At 40.0% G+C, this 16,030-nt stretch overlaps 1 long non-coding RNA gene across 1 annotated transcript; it reads left to right on the top strand.

The window, feature by feature from the left end:
- Window positions 1–659: 659 nt before the first annotated feature.
- On the top strand, window positions 660–14,909 carry LOC140737546 (uncharacterized). Its single transcript, XR_012101191.1, has 4 exons — window positions 660–945; window positions 3,642–3,769; window positions 7,442–7,529; window positions 11,734–14,909. It is a non-coding gene; the product is annotated as an uncharacterized lncRNA (long non-coding RNA).
- The last annotated feature ends 1,121 nt before the right edge of the window (window positions 14,910–16,030 follow it).

Genomic DNA, 16,030 nt, shown 5'->3' with positions numbered 1-16,030 from the left:
CTACCGTTTACCGCATGAATTTGACTTCCCAAAATCCATCACCTTGCACTTGTTGAGATTGACTTCCATCTGCCATTACTCTGCCTAACTTTCCAATGGATCTAAATCCTGCTGTGGCCTTTGACAATTTTCTTTCAGATCCATGACACCACCAGTTTTTATGAATCATGTGATCTGGATATCCAAGTTGCTCTATCTAGGTAGGCCTCTGCACTAAGGCATTGACAATCAATATCGGTTAAGTTAGAATCCCACCACTACTATAACCCTTTGCTCTCACCCAATTCTGCAATTAGCTTACATATCTGTTCATCAAATTCCCACTGACTAGTTGGAGATCTATAGCGTAACCCCAACAGTTACTGCAACTCTCTTCCTTCTAAGTTCTACCCATTTGGCCTTGTTGGATCCTCCAGGATCTGCTCTCTAAGTACAGGTGTGATGCTTTCAGATCTCTGAAAAGATACATTTAGATTCTTAAACCGATATGATGAAATTTGAATATGTTTTCTGAATTACATGTCCATTAGTGAAACACAAGTTTTTTGTTTGCATCTTGTGAATGCTATTTTCTTTCAGAAAAATCAAGAAGTGGATACTGTCTTCTGGACACACGTGCAAACTCAGACAGGCTTAATCACATAGGAATGTGGATGACTTGTAGTTACCTTCTGAAATAATTTTCAGTTATATCAAACACCTGTGTTTAAACATGATGAGAATAATATTGAACCCACCATTCATTTTCAAACTAGGTACTGGATTTGGAAATCACAAAGATGGTCCCACCAGGTTTACACCAGCAAGAATATTTCAAGAACGCTTGGATTCTTGAGAACTGTTCTGTACACCAGTCAATTAACAACCCGCGTTGTTTTGCACATGGAATTACATTCTAGATTGCTCAATCACAATCTCTGGACAGCAGAGGATCAGTGAACATTGGTGAGTTAGAAAGAAATCATTTCACTCCTGTATCTGTGCTAGTTGAAAAAGCCTTTGTTTGCAGTCTTGTAGAGCATGACTCTTCAAATAAACATTCAAATACCATTTACCTGAGTTAAGAATTTCTGCCATTTATGACTCTGTCAGTCAGTGATTTCCATGTCCCACTGAGTGAAAATGCTTTTCTTAATTTCCCCTTGCTACTATCAGGGTGTCTCGTGTAGTGCATTGCCCTCCTTGTGAACTTTTGTGCTGTCTCTTAAAGTGGATTGCAGCATTTGTTCACTACAGAGTTAAATTGTTATGTAATTACTCAGTTCATTCCTTCCTCCCTTTTTAAATATTGTGCATCTTTACCAGTCCCTAGTCGACTGGCATCACTCCTGTAGTCATAGAGCACTGGAAACCTGATGGTTAGATTCTGCAATTTTCTCCTTAACAGCCTGAAATATATTTCATATGGGTCTGTCAATTTACATAAATAAATTCAAAGTTCCTAAATCCAGTAATAGTTCCTTCTCGCCATGTTAATCCGATACAGTACTTTATATTCTGCCTCCTTAACTGGCATCACCACTCCATTGTAAAGAAAGCCGCACAGTATTCATTAAGCACTTTTCACTTCCTCAGTATAATCAAAGACCCTTCTCATCCTGTCAAGGAGAAGATACAAAAGCCTGAAAGTGCGTACCACCATGCTCAAGAGCAGCTTCTATTCTGCTGTTGTAAGACTATTGAACACATCTTTTATACATTAAGATGGGCTCTTGACCTCACAACACCTTTTCCTGCATTGGATTTCTCTTGCACTGCATTGAGGTACTGATGTGGTGAAGTGTTAGGTATGGATGGCACGCAAAACAATTTCTCACTGTACCTTGGTACGTCAGAATAATAAACCGATTATCAACTTGTTTAAAGTTAAGAACTTTATCCACCTCATAATCACAAGAGATTCTGCAGATGCTGGAAATCCAACGTAACACACACAAAGTTCTGGAGGAACTCAGCAGGTCAAGCAGCATCTGTGGAGAGGAATGAAGAGTCAACGTTTTGGGCCAAGAAGGTCTTCCAGTCTTCACAACTTCCAGGCTTTTCTGCAGTATTAAGCTCTAAGTATTTAACGAAAGCTTCCCTCTTGCTTTATGTTATTGTTTTTGCAATTTGTATCCTAGGGGAATCCAATGTTGAATCTTAGTTTAAATTTAAAGTAGTAGACTCCAGTCCATTTTTGAGGAATCACTTCTTGGCCTCGTAAAGTTTTGGCTTTATCCCAGTGTTTAAAAAAATCATATTTTTGCTAAATGTAACTGAGTTAAATGTCCTTGGTCCCATTTCCATTCCCTAAAATAGATTCAGAATGGCTCCCTATTCTTCTGGGGTTTGATGAGAATTGGTTAGAAATAGTTTTGAATAGTATTTAGGAATTCTGTACCTTCTGTACCTTTATGTTGATTTTCCCAGATAATGTGAGAGAATTGAGTTGTACATCTGGTGAGATGGACCACCAAAGATGGTGGCAAAGTTAGCTGGATGGGAGGGACTGAGCTGGCAGTGCTGCACATTGACCCTGGATTCCATGATGTCACATTGCATTAGGTCAAACATAGGTAAGGAAACCCAGTGAGTTAATGTTTCCTATATTAAATAGAAATAGGAGTGACCAGTATACAATTCTCAGTCCTGTGGATTGGTCACATATCATTTTGCTAACCTGTTTATTTCTGGGTAAAATGGTTCAGGGAAGTATTTTAAAGTACTGTGATGTCCAAGTAAATCTGAACAGTATCCAAATAAACACACACAAAATGCTGGGGGAACTCAGCAGGCCAGACAGCGTCTGTGGAAATGAGTAAATAGTCGATGCTTCAGGTCAAGACCTGTCCTGAAGAAGGGTCTTGGCCCAAAATGTCAACTGTTTACCCTTTTTCACAGATGCTGCCTGACCTGCTAAGTTGCTGCAGCATTTTGTGTTGTTGCTCTGGATTTCCAGCATTTGCAGACTTTCTCATGTTTGTGATTTAGTATCCAGTACCGTCTGAACAGTAACAATGTAAATTGGTTGTAATATTTCCGGGCTTTTTAAAAAAGTAGCGATATAAGTTTGGAGAGGAATTGAGACTATTGGGCCAAATGGTATGTAAACTGGATTTTTTATTTTTAAAAGAGAACCTCAGATTGAAAAAGGATTTAATGTTTTCTGATATTTAATATGATTTTTATTTTTCAGATGATTTGCTTTCAAACACAATTACTGAACACACATAATGAAGTTGCACAAACGAGAAGATCTGCAGAGCTGGAAATCCAAAGCAACGCAGACAAAATGCTGGAGGATCTCAGCAGGCCAGGCAGCCTCTGTGGAAAAGAGTCAACAGTTGACATTTCAGGCTGAGACCTTTCATCAGGACCTGAGGAAGGGTCTCAGCCCAAAATGTTAACTGTTTACTTTTTTCCATAGATGCTGCCTGGCTTGCTGAGTTCCTCCAGCATTTTGTCTGCGTTAATTAAGTTGCAGTCAGGTCATAGACTTCCTGGCAATTTTGGGACTATACTTCCTCCCATTTTCTTTTTTATTCTTCTTCCTCTTTCTCTGTACACAGCTCAATTGCCTCTGATTGAAAGCGTAATGACATTTTGTTATTAACCATTCTTTTGTTTAATAAAGTGTCTGATGAAAGTTACTATCTCTCTAGTTGCCACAGCACAGCAAGAAGTTAGATCAACGTGACCAGTGTGGCAAACAGCTGAAATCCATGAGAAGCTGTGTGGCCATGTGGCCTACCATTGATGCAATCTGTGTGACAAGGCGTACAAAGTAAAAGTAAGTACGAACACCTGGTTGCTCATTTACCTTTTAGGTGAATCTGTACTGGTGTTTTTACTATTATATTTCACTGCATCATTGCGGTGAAAGTCATCTATTGACTTCAATTTTTGCTTCTTGAAATGAGTGACTTGGTAAGTCATTTCACAGGTTAGTTAAGGATTAACCACATCGATTAGCCTGAAGTCTTAATAAAGGCCAGAGTGCATAAGGATATTAGAATAAAATAGATTTTTACTTGAATTTAATTTCTCCAGCTGCTGAGATTTGAGTTTGAGTTAGTTGATGTATAGTTCAGACTTCAGGAAACGAGTCCTCATAAAGCTTCCTCATACGGCATACAGAGAAACCTACTCAGGAAAGAGCAATACTAGACCTCCTCTTAGGAAGTAGGACTGGGTAAGTAACTGAAGTGGCAGCTGGGGAGCAGTTTGAGTCTAGTGACCACAATTCCAATAAGATTCAGATTCTTATTCATTCATTTATCACAGGTACATCGAAGCATACAGTGAAATGCATTAATAACCAGCACAACCTCAGGGTGTAAGGGCAGCCACAAGGGTCACCACACAATCCAGTGCCAACATAACATGCTCACAATGCTCAGCAGAATGACATAGAACACAAACAGCAGCAGAACGACACGAGCAAAACAAACCCCTTTCCTCCCTTCCACCCACCCTCATACCTACACAGACAGTCCCCACAACCCTGGGACAGGCCTCCAGTTTCCCCAGTGGACTGGACTCGCAGACCTGGGGTTTCAGCCTTTGAGCTTCGAATTCTGGACTTAAGGGCATCTTCGGTCTAGTTGATGGCGAGATCCTGAACTCCAAGCATTGAACTCCTGACTTGCTGAGTTGGAGTTAGTGGACTTAGGGGGTCACCGGCTCTTGTGTTCCTTGCTCGTATGGATATCTGGGGCCCACCAACTTGAGGACACTAGCTAACCCAGTGGACTACTATCTCTCATCCTTGTTGGCCCTTGCCCATTGCACTTGCCAGCCCGATATCCACCGATGTCCTTTCTTACACGTCCACGTTGCTGGCCTTCAAACACAGTGAAGGCCTAGACTCTGGATGTTATTCATCACATGCCCATATTTTAAAATCGTTATGGTAAGAAATATAATAGGCCCACAAGTTAAAGTTCTGAACTGGAGCAGGGCCAACTTTGAGCATCAGACGGGATGTAGCAGGGGTTAACAGGGTGACTTTAAACCCAAATAAACAATTGGCAAGTGAGGCTTTGAAAAGGGTCATATCAAAAGTCCAGGGGCAGCATATTCCTGTTAGGTTGAAGGGTAGATGTGTTCCCTGGTGGATGAGAGATATTGAGGCTCTGGTCAGGAAAAAAGAAGGAAACATACATCTCTTTTAGGCAGCTGGATACAAATGAATTCCACACCAATTAATCGGGGTGTGCCTAGGGTTTGTGGGGGTGTGGCCAGGGTTAATCAGGATGTGCCTAGGGTTTGTGTTGGTGTATGCCCCCTTGGACCTTGGGATTAGGTTTGAGTGTTGGGCTGGTGGATGTATGGTGGATGGAAGCACAGAAACAAATATCACTGTGATGATTGTACGCTCTAGTATCAATTGTCTGGTGACAATAAAGTATAAAGTAAAAAAGTAAGTTAAAGTATATATGTGTCTGGGAGAGGTAAGGCTGCGGAGTTTTGAGTGGTGAGGTATAAGGTGCTATGGCAGATAAACTCGTGTGGTGAAGCCAGGTTAATCTGGCTTATGCCTTTCATTATCGTGGTCCGACACTACTTGGTTCAATGAACCAGGTGTGCACTGGGACATATCATCAGTAATGCATCCTCGGATTGTTGGGTATTTCGGGTCTTTAATCATTGGACGGTCTCCCCGAGGCAACCCAGCCGGGGTTGATCAGGCCTGGCCTGTGTTTATCTCATGGACCAGGGGTTAGGGTAAAGGTGCAAAATGGGTTTGACAGGCAGAGTTAAAGGTAATCCTGAGAGGTTGTTTAGTTACACATATTAACATTAAAAGAGTGACTTGGGAGAGACTAGGTCCTCTTAAAGACCATCAAAGTTGCCTATGTGTAGAGCCACAAGAGGTTGCCAAGATTTTTAATGTGTATTTTTCCTTTGTGTTTACTAAGGAGAATATCATAAATGCCAAAGAAGTAAGGATAGTAAATAGTGAGGTGTTAAAACATATGCATATCATGAGGAAGAGGTGCTTGCATCCTGGAAGGTGAGCAAAACCCCAGGATCTGACTAAGCGCACCCCTAAGCCTTAGGGGAAGCCAGGGAAGAAATCACAGTGGCGCTTGAAGAGTTATTTGCTTTGTCATTAGTCACTGGAGAAATTCCAGAAAATTGCACGGTGGCTAATGCTGTTCCATTGTTCAAGAAAGGTAGCAAGGACAAGTCAGGCAACTATAGGCCAATGAGTCTGACTTCAGTTGTAGGGAAGTTACTGGAGGGAATTCAAAGTCAGTCAAAGCTTGATCAGGAATAGTCAGCTTGACTCTGCATAGGATGTAATCTCTGATGAATTTTTTGGAGTGATTTGAAGATGTAACTAACAGTATAGTTGAAAGTAAGGCTGTGGATCTTGTCTTCTAGACTTCAAGTCAGGCTTTTGATAAAGTTCTGCAATGGCAAGCGGATCTGGAAGGTTAGGCCAAGTGGCATTCAGGGGGAGGTGGATTCAAATTTGGCTGAATAATAGGAAACAGAGGGTGATGGTTAAAGTTTGATTCTCTGACTGGAGGCCTATGACTAGTGAGGTGCCTCAGAGATCAGTGTTGGGACCTTTGGGATTTATTATGTAAATGATCTGTATGTGAATATATAGGCTATGATTAGCAAGTGTGCTTATTGATAGTGAAGTGGGTTACAATGAATTGCAAAGAGATCTTGATCAGTTAAGGAGTGGTTAAGTGTGAGGTGATGCATCTTGGACATTCAAACTGGGGTAGGACCTATACAGTGAATGGCGGGTCATCGATGAGTGTTGTCAAACAGTGGGACTTGGGAGTACACGTGCAGCACAAGTTGGCAGAGTGGTGAAGTAGGCATTCAACATGCTGCCCATCATCACTCAGGGTATTGAGTTGGTGAGTAGGGAGATTATGTTGCACTTACATAATTCATTGGTGAGATTGCACTTGGAGTATTGTGTAGAGTTTTGGCCCCCCTGCTATAGGAAAGACATTGTCTAGCTGGAGATATCATGAGGATGCTGTCTGGACTAGAGGGCCTGTGTTATAGGGAAAGGTTGGCTATGCAGGATCTTTATTCTTCGAAGTATAGGAACCTTATATAAAATCATGAGGGGTGTGAATAAGGTGGGTGGTCTTAGTTTTCTCCCCAGCGTTGGGGGGTCCAAAATTAGAGGGTGCAGGTGCAAGATCAGAGGGGAGAGATTGAAAATAGACTTGAGAAGTGGCTTATTTACACAGAGGTTAGTGAGTGCCTGGAATGATCTGCCAAAGGAAATGGTTGAGGCGTGTACAACTGCAACATTTGATAGGTGCATGGAGGGGAAGGGTTTGGAGGGTTATGGGCTCAATGCAGGGAACTGGGACTAGTGGGGAGGATGCTGGAGCTGGCATGAGCTAAAGGGCCTGTTTCCATGCTAGATTACTCTTTATCTCTATGCTACTATGATACCTTTTCTGCTCTTTGTTTACAGTTCCAGTTTAAGTTCTGACTGCTATTACTCGTCTGAGCTGAAGAGGCATATGTGGACCCGTACAGGGGAGTTACCTTATCAGTGCCGGGTAATTGTTATAAACAATTTGACTTGCAATGCTGATATAGCTTACAACAACACTGGAAATTTTTTTGAAAGTGTTGCTCCTTTAGAATTTTTTTTGTGGTTATGAGAGACCGTTGAAGTTGAAGACAACTATAATTTCAGATCACTTGTATCACGTAGGAATTTAGAGAAACAAGAAATTAACTTTTATTGAATATAATGCATTTAATTGCATAACAGTGCTGACACTTTGCAATAGTTCAACCAAGCTAAAAACGTTTTGTTGATGATTTTTGTTTCTATCAGTGTCTGAGGTTTCTCACTTGTGTTCAACAAGAATCAGCCAGCATTGATGGAGTCCAGTTGCCCTGATGTTGTTTCTCCATGACCGCAATGTCCTGGTGAAACCTTTCACCATGCTTGTCACTGACAGCACCAAGATTTGCAGAGAAGTCATCTAAATGAGAATGCAACAAATGTGAGGAGCCCAGACTTTGTCTTGGTCACCAATCACACACCCAAAGCAGATCTCATAGACTTTCTTAATAAGAAGAGTAATGCTCTGTCTTTGAGATTTAAGCGTATATTCGCCACAAATATAATAGAATGTACTAAGGCTGTTGCAATGTTGGCGAGACGTTTTGCTATCACAAGTATTCGTGAAAATACTTTATTATAATGAGTACACTCAATATGCTATGTGTGTAGAGTGTGTGCATCAATGTGATAGCAAACCAATATACATGCAAACACAATGCGCAGAACAGCGTGTGCATGATGCTTCTATAGCCTTTCTAAAACCTGTCCTGCCATGCAGTATCCACCCTGCCTAAGCATGCCTGGACAAGATAGAAAACTTTTCAGCTTACATTGTGGGCAACATTTTAATTGACTTGAATTATGAACTGAAATAACAAATGTAGGAGATTATATAAAAAAAAGTGGTGCATGATGGGGAAATTACATGGTGATTTTCATGATCAGTAGCCCCAAATCCAGAAGATACACCCAAAAATATTCAGGAAGCAAAAATATTTGTTTTCCAGTGCAATTTGAGTTTGAGTGAGACGAAATGTGTATTACTTGTGGTTGCATTCCTTCTCTAGTATGTATTTTTTCCTCTCTTTTTCAAGCTGATGTACAGTGGTTTGTGTTTTGGTGATTTTTTTGGTTTGAACTGAACTGGTGCGCAAATTATACCTGTCTGTAGATTTAATAATGGTTCTGAGGTTCAGCTGCAGTACCAAACTGGGCCAGCACATGTCTTCTGTGATCTCTAACTTCCAATACAAAGGATTTCTTTGTTTGAGAGGGACTAAACTGAGCTGGAGTTATTCTAATATGTTGAAATAATGCAATACAACTTTATGAAATTTATGAGTACTTTGTCATGTACGGGGGGTGATTGATAAGTCTGTGGCCTTAGGTAGAATGAGTCAATTTTAGAAAACCTAGCACATTTATTTTTCAACATAGTCCCCTCCTACATTTACACACTTAGTCCAGTGGTCATGGAGCATACAGATCCCTTCTTTGTAGAAGCTGGTGTTTTAGACCTGCAGAAAGTGGTCCACAGCATGGGTGATTGATAAGTTCGTAGCCTAAGGTAGAAGGAGATGTTATACAGCTCTCATTACATGTACATGCGGTTCAACTCTGAGTGATAATGCAGAAAGTTTGAAGTTAGTAACTTCTGTGGTATTTCTGTTTCAGATAATTGAAAATTGCAAGTAAGCACTGTCTGAGAAAACAGACATCGGCCTTCGTGCAGTCATCCGCTACCTCGGTCTCAAGGGCTTATCACCCAAGGAGGTCCACAGGGACATGGTGGCAACACTAGGGGAGGGTGAAAAATAAATGTGCTAGGTTTTCTAAAATTGTCTCCTTCTGCCTTAGGCCACAATCTCATCAATCACCCCTCGTACTTTTCAGCTTGAGTAATGTGATAAAAGAAAGAATGCTTCTGTTAAAGTCTTTGTGACATTTTTTGACACACTTTATTTTTGACAGGACAGGAAGTTTTGCACTGAGAACAAAGAACAGAACACTATCAGAACTCAGTCAATCAAACAGCATCTGTGGAGGCAAAAAGTATATGCTGATGCATCAGGTTGAAACCCTGCATCGGGATAGAGAGTGAAGAGAAAAAAATGCCAGTGTTCACAGAATAAGGCAGGGCTGGAACAGAGGTCGGTAGGTGGAACCAGATGGGCAGGGAATGGTGGACCCACCTGGGGATGGGGAAAGGAGATGAAAATATTTGTATCATTGGGATGTTAGCTATCCAGAGATGTTGGTTCTGTCAGTGTAGAGGAGGCACCTGCTGAGCACCTGCCTAGACTAGGTTGGAAGAGGTGAACCTCTGCCTCAATTGAAACGGCTATAGAACATAGAACAGTACAGCACATTATAGGCCCTTTGGCCCACAATGTTGTGCTGACCCTCAAACCCTGCCTCCCATATAACCCCCCACCTTAAATTCCTCCATATACCTGTCTAGTAGTCTCTTAAACTTCACTAGTGTATCTGCCTCCACCACTGACTCAGGCAGTGCATTCCACACACCAACCACTCTCTGAGCGAAAAACCTTCCTCTAATATCCCCCTTGAACTTCCCTCCCCTTACCTTAAAGCCATGTCCTCTTGTACTGAGCAGTGGTGCCTTGGGGAAGATGCGCTGGCTGTCCACTCTGTCTATTTCTCTTAATATCTTGTACACCTCTATCATGTCTCCTCTCATCCTCCTCCTCTCCAAAGAGTAAAGCCCTAGCTCCCTTAACCTCTGATCATAATCCATACTCTCTAAAACAGGCAGCATCCTGGTAAATCTCCTCTGTACCCTTTCCAATGCTTCCACATCCTTCCTATAGTGAGGCAACCAGAACTGGACACAGTACTCCAAGTGTGGCCTAACTAGAGTTTTATAGAGCTGCATCATTACATCGCGTCTCATTACATCTATGTTCGTGGTGATGGAGAAAATAAAGAGACTGATGCTGTAGTAATGGTTGCAGAGGAAGGTCCAATCAAGGGAGGGTTGGGTGGGGGTGATAAGCAGACCAGGGAGTCCCAAAGAGAGTGGTCCTAGTGGAGAGTTGTCCTAATGGGAGGGTAAGATGTGATTGCTGGTGGGATCCCTCTGGAGCTGGCACCATTTGCTTTTCCCATTTCAGTCCTGATGGAAGGTCTTGATCTGAAATGTCAACATAAGCTTTTTACTTTCCAGATGTTGCTTGACCTGCTGAGTTCTTACAACATACATTTTTGTTTGAGATTCCAGCATCCAAAGACTTGCTGGCTTCACCTAGCACAGAGAAACATCTCTCTGAAAGAAAAATGAGTTGTTGGTAGTCAAGGTGTAGAAGGTTATCAAAGTTAGTAGGTAAGGAATTCTCTGACCCTTTTGAAACCAGTTTCCCAGAAGGAGGTTATCTTTTCTCATCTCAAATTATTTGAAAACTGTTGTTTGTTGGAGTTTGCTTTTTTGCCACAAGGAGTTAAGTTGGCATTTTTCGGACTAGTCCAGCCTTTTTAAAAATTTACTTCTTCATATTCTTGATGATTGGCAAATTATGGAGCTTAAAACTGCAGATTAGACAAGGTTAAGATTTGAGGGTTGATGGGCTTTTCTCTCATGTCTTTTCATAAATTAATACCAAATCTTCAATTGCTTTGTTAAATATGGCATTGGTGCTCAGTCACCTGTACTTTGGCAGGAAAAGGTGACAATCACAAAACTTTCATTGTTAAGATTAGAGGTTAGCACAATGCTTTACAGTACCAGTGACATGGGTTCAATTTCCGCCGCTGTCTGTGAGGAGTTTGTACATTCTCCCGGTGACCTCATGGATTTCCTCCAGATGCTCCAGTTTCCTTCCACAGTCCAACAACGTACCAGTTGGTAGGTTAATTGGTCATTGTAAATTGCCCCCCTTGCGGTGTGACTCGAAGGGCCTACTCCATACTGTATCTTAATAAGTAAATAATTAGGATTTGTAATTTCTTACAAATTTAATTATAGGAAAGGGAGATTTTAATAAAGGTACCAATTATGTAGTGATAAGAAGTGAAATACTAATTAAATGACTTTAATTTGTTAACCTAGTCTTGTATTTTCACTGTAGTAATCTTAATTTCATCTCCTGCTTCCTATATCTGTACTGCTTGTGTATTTTTAGCTTGGCTACAGTGTTCCTACATTAACTCCTAGTATTCTATTTTTACAGTAGGTATGTGGAAAACACTGCCACCACCCCAGTAACCTGAAGAAGCATTTAAGAACAGTAAATGAAGAGATCAGAGTGCAGATCGACAAGCTTGCTTCTCCTAAGCTTCTGAAAGGCTTTCTACCTCAAGAGATAGAGAGTAGTCAGGGCAAAATGGAAAAATGGAATTGGGGAATGGCAGTTTTTTGAATATAACTGAATTTAGTGCTCAGTTGGGTGGTTCAATGCATTCTACAAAATCCTCTTTTACAACTGCTGTAGAAATCCATGACACAGTACTTGGCATGTCACAATCACTCTGCACTGCTGCTGTTGATTCCAGGGCTGCCATCCCATCTTTGCACACGAGCTTTCTCACAACATCACAAAGTGGCAAGTCCACTCCCAACTTTCAAGTTTCTCCTGACCATTCCCCATGTGGATTTGCTGCAGGATTCCTTTTATCAGAAAACAACCTGAGAATAGAAGCTCCTGTAACTTTACACATTGTCCCATAATCTGTGGAGAATGTATTATGCAATGTGAAATTGCATAGCGGCTATAGACTAGCTAGTGTATTTTCCTTACGTTAATGCAATGGTGTTCTGCTCAGATACTAATGGCATTCTGTCAGAACAATTAGCCTGATGCTGCCTTCAAATGCAACTTTGTCATCGGTTGGTAGAATTAATGCTATTAAGATGATGGTATTACCCAAATTCTTATATTTATTTCTAGCATTACCAATTTTTATTCCTAAATCTTTTTTTGATATTATTGACTCCAAAATATCTTCTTATCTGTGGCAGAATAAAAATCCAAGACTAGGCAAAAAATATTTACAGAAGCCTAAGAAGGAGGGCGGTTTGGCTTTGCCAAACTTGAGATTTTACTATTGGGCAGTTAATATACGATATTTAATATTTTGGACACAAGAATTGACTACAGCTGCTTGCCCACAATGGGTAAATTTGGAATGTAAATCTGTACAAGACTTTTCATTGTTTTCAATCTTAGGATTTTTACTTACTTTTTCTTTATCTAAATTGAATAAACAAATAACTAATCCTATAGTCAAATATACATTGCAAATTTGGTTTCAATTTTGTAAATTTTTTGGTTTGAATAAGTTTATTTTATCATGCCCTATAATATCTAACTATTCTTTTCGGCCCTCTTTTATGGATCAAGCTTTTCTTTTATGGAAAACAAAAGGTATAACATGTTTTCGTGATTTGTTTTTGGATGATAGCTTTATGTCCTTTGAACAGCTATCTAATAAATATAATTTACCTAAAACCCGTTTTTTTAGATATTTGCAAGTTAGAAATTTTTTGTATAATGAGTTACAGTCTTTTCCGAAACTATGTCCATTGGACATTACGGAAAGAATTTTAGCTCTGAATCCTTGTCAAAAGGGTTTAGTAGCTGTCATTTATAATATGATCATGAAAATACAGCCAGAAGTATCAGAAAAAATTAAGAAGGAATGGGAAGAAGAACTTCATTGTCTTATATCCACTGAGCAGTGGGAGAAAATTTTACTATTAGTCAATTCGTCCTCTATTTGAGCTAAACATGCCCTAATACAATTTAAGGTTGTACATAGAGCTCACATGTCTAAGGATAAACTTGCTCGATTTTACTCTCATGTTAATCCAACCTGTGACAGATGTCGTTCTGATGTTGTTTCATTGACCCATATGTTTTGGTCTTGCCCTTGTTTACAAAATTACTGGAAAGATATTTTCAGTATTATTTCAAGAGTTCTGAATATCAATTTCCAACCGCATCCTTTTACTGCAATTTTTGGTTTACCAATGGTGGATAATAGTCGTTTATCCTCTTCATCTCGATGAATGATTGCATTTGTTACATTAATGGCTAGAAGATCTATTTTATTGAATTGGAAAGAAATTAATCCTCCAACTATATTTCAGAGGTTTTCTCAAACTATCTCTTGTTTGAGCTTAGAAAAAATTAGAAGTGTTGTTTTTGATCCTTCAGTTAAATTTGAAGAAACTTGGAGACCATTTATTCAACATTTTCATATGAGTTAAATAGTCTTTTCCTAAACCTCACTTTGATTATCCTTAATTATTTGGATGGAGGTTCGGAGTTATTGGCACTACTGTATATATCTAACATTATGCAATGGCCCATGTTGGTTAGTGTTTTTTCTTCTTCTCTTTTTTTGGTTTTTTTTTCTTTTTGTTTCTTTTGTTCATAAATACTATGAGTTTGGGAGGCTATATATTGTTATGTACCCCGTAACTGGGTCACTTATCAGCAAAGATAGAGAGGTCCGTTGAAGTCTGATGGTACTATTTTTAACAGTATTTATTAGTAAAAATACACAAAAATAATATCAATGCAAACATACAGATAATATACGTCGTCAATACTAAATCTAAAAGTGCGGGTATAATAATAATCAATAAGAAATAAGCTCTGTCGTTGTCTAGGGGATAATGAATTGTCCGTTGGAAATATACAGTTCACTGCAGTTCCACAAGCTGCCATCTTTTGGTTGTCGCTGTGTTGCACTTTGTTGGAGAGAGAGAGAAATAGGAATAGAATGGGAACAGTTACCACTGCGGGTTTTCCAACCTTTATGATTTCGATCCGTCGGGAGTCCCGTTGGTGTGGCCGTTCACTTGTGACCTCTCCTTTAGCTAAAGCCGTTCTTCCGTGGTGAGGCCACCAATCCCAGGCAAGGGAAGGACGCACACGAGCCCCCCACCGGCTGTCGCTATTAAACGCTGTCACTGGATTTCTAGCATGTCTTCTGGTGCGTCTGAGGGGCTGTTCCCACAGACCCTCTTTTTATCCTGACTCACAGGGTCTCAGATGTCAATCAGGTTGGGATGATGCAATCCCTCCACCAACCTCCCCCTCGGTTCATTGCCTGGGGCGTCGATGCATCGTACAGGATGCAATACACAAGTCCGTCTCCAAGAGACAATAGCCGGTATCAATGGGTCCGCCTTTCGGAGGCCAGGACACATTCCAACCCGTTTGTGGATTCTGCATGTCTTTCTCTCATTTCCTGTGTCCCCTGAACTGACTTAATAGTGATCTTGCGATTCTCAAAAAGGAGGGGGCTACCCTGCACCCTTCGGCCCCTCAGAGCTGTGGCACATTCGTAACAATATATTGATTATTATATATTTGAATGTCTACTTAAACTATTAATTATGTACTCTCAAATACTTTGTATTCATGTTTCATTTATGTTTGTTTAAAAAATTAATAAAAAGATTTAAAAAGAAAGAAAGTTTATCTTGATGTGATTCAATGGACATTGGTATTTTTGAATAAATTGTTCCACATGTTCCCAAAAAACACATGCGGAGGGATATTTCTCTGGACTCATCTTTCTTCCCTTTTTTATTCAAGATGTGTATAGTGCATTATTTTCCCCCTTATTTTTATCAGCCACTCTAATAATCAAGCATAATTGATCTAGGATGTTTGCAGACATGGTGTATATTATACAAACCAAAACACTGAAGCTATTAAACTACTGAATCTGTTTCATTCTTCTGCAGCTCCTACCCCTCTATCATGAGTTGGATTTTAAAAATGCCTCTTCACAAGGTGCAATTACTGCATATATTTCATTTCAGGGTTGCTGTTTCTTGTTTGTCCTCTTTCCCCACAGCCCTAAACAAAGAGTGTGCAGGATTGCTACATGCAAGATAACTTGCCATTTTAAAAAATATTTTGTTTTAAGTATAGTTTATTTTTTTATCCTCACATAGCAAATGCAATTTTTTAGTATATTTTATCTCCAATTGTTTTGCAGAAAACATAGTAAATGTATGAAGTCATTAGAATAAATTACTATAACCTTTTTATTGGATGAATTTGGTAGTAGGATGGCTGTTATTAATTAATAACAGAGGAATATAGGACAAAGGATTACTTTGTATGGTCATTTGAGCTTGCTCTGTCTCTCAATAAGATCATAGCTGATGTAATCTGAGCCATGAGATGCATCTTCATGCCTGTTTCCACCTGTAGCTTCTTGCTGTTTACTTGGATTTTTTCATCACATTTGCAATTTTCCAATTTTATGGGACCTTACCTGAACAACTTGTGCATTCACATTTTCTGCTTTTAAGACCCTTGGATTGATCCCAATAGGTCAAGGGGACTTGTCAACATTAGAGTGCTTTGATTCCTCTCTCCCCTTCCCCTCACACAACACGTTGAACCACGAAGTGGATGGGCTACAGCAGAGAAGACCATGAACTCAGTGGCTTCTTTTAGGTACAGGAGTGAACCTAATAAAGCAGCCATAGGAGTGGAACCC

Source organism: Hemitrygon akajei, chromosome 2 (genome assembly GCF_048418815.1).
Source record: "Hemitrygon akajei chromosome 2, sHemAka1.3, whole genome shotgun sequence".
In the NCBI taxonomy this organism is placed as follows: Eukaryota; Metazoa; Chordata; class Chondrichthyes; order Myliobatiformes; family Dasyatidae; genus Hemitrygon; species Hemitrygon akajei.
This window is presented reverse-complemented; position numbering and strand designations above follow the sequence as displayed.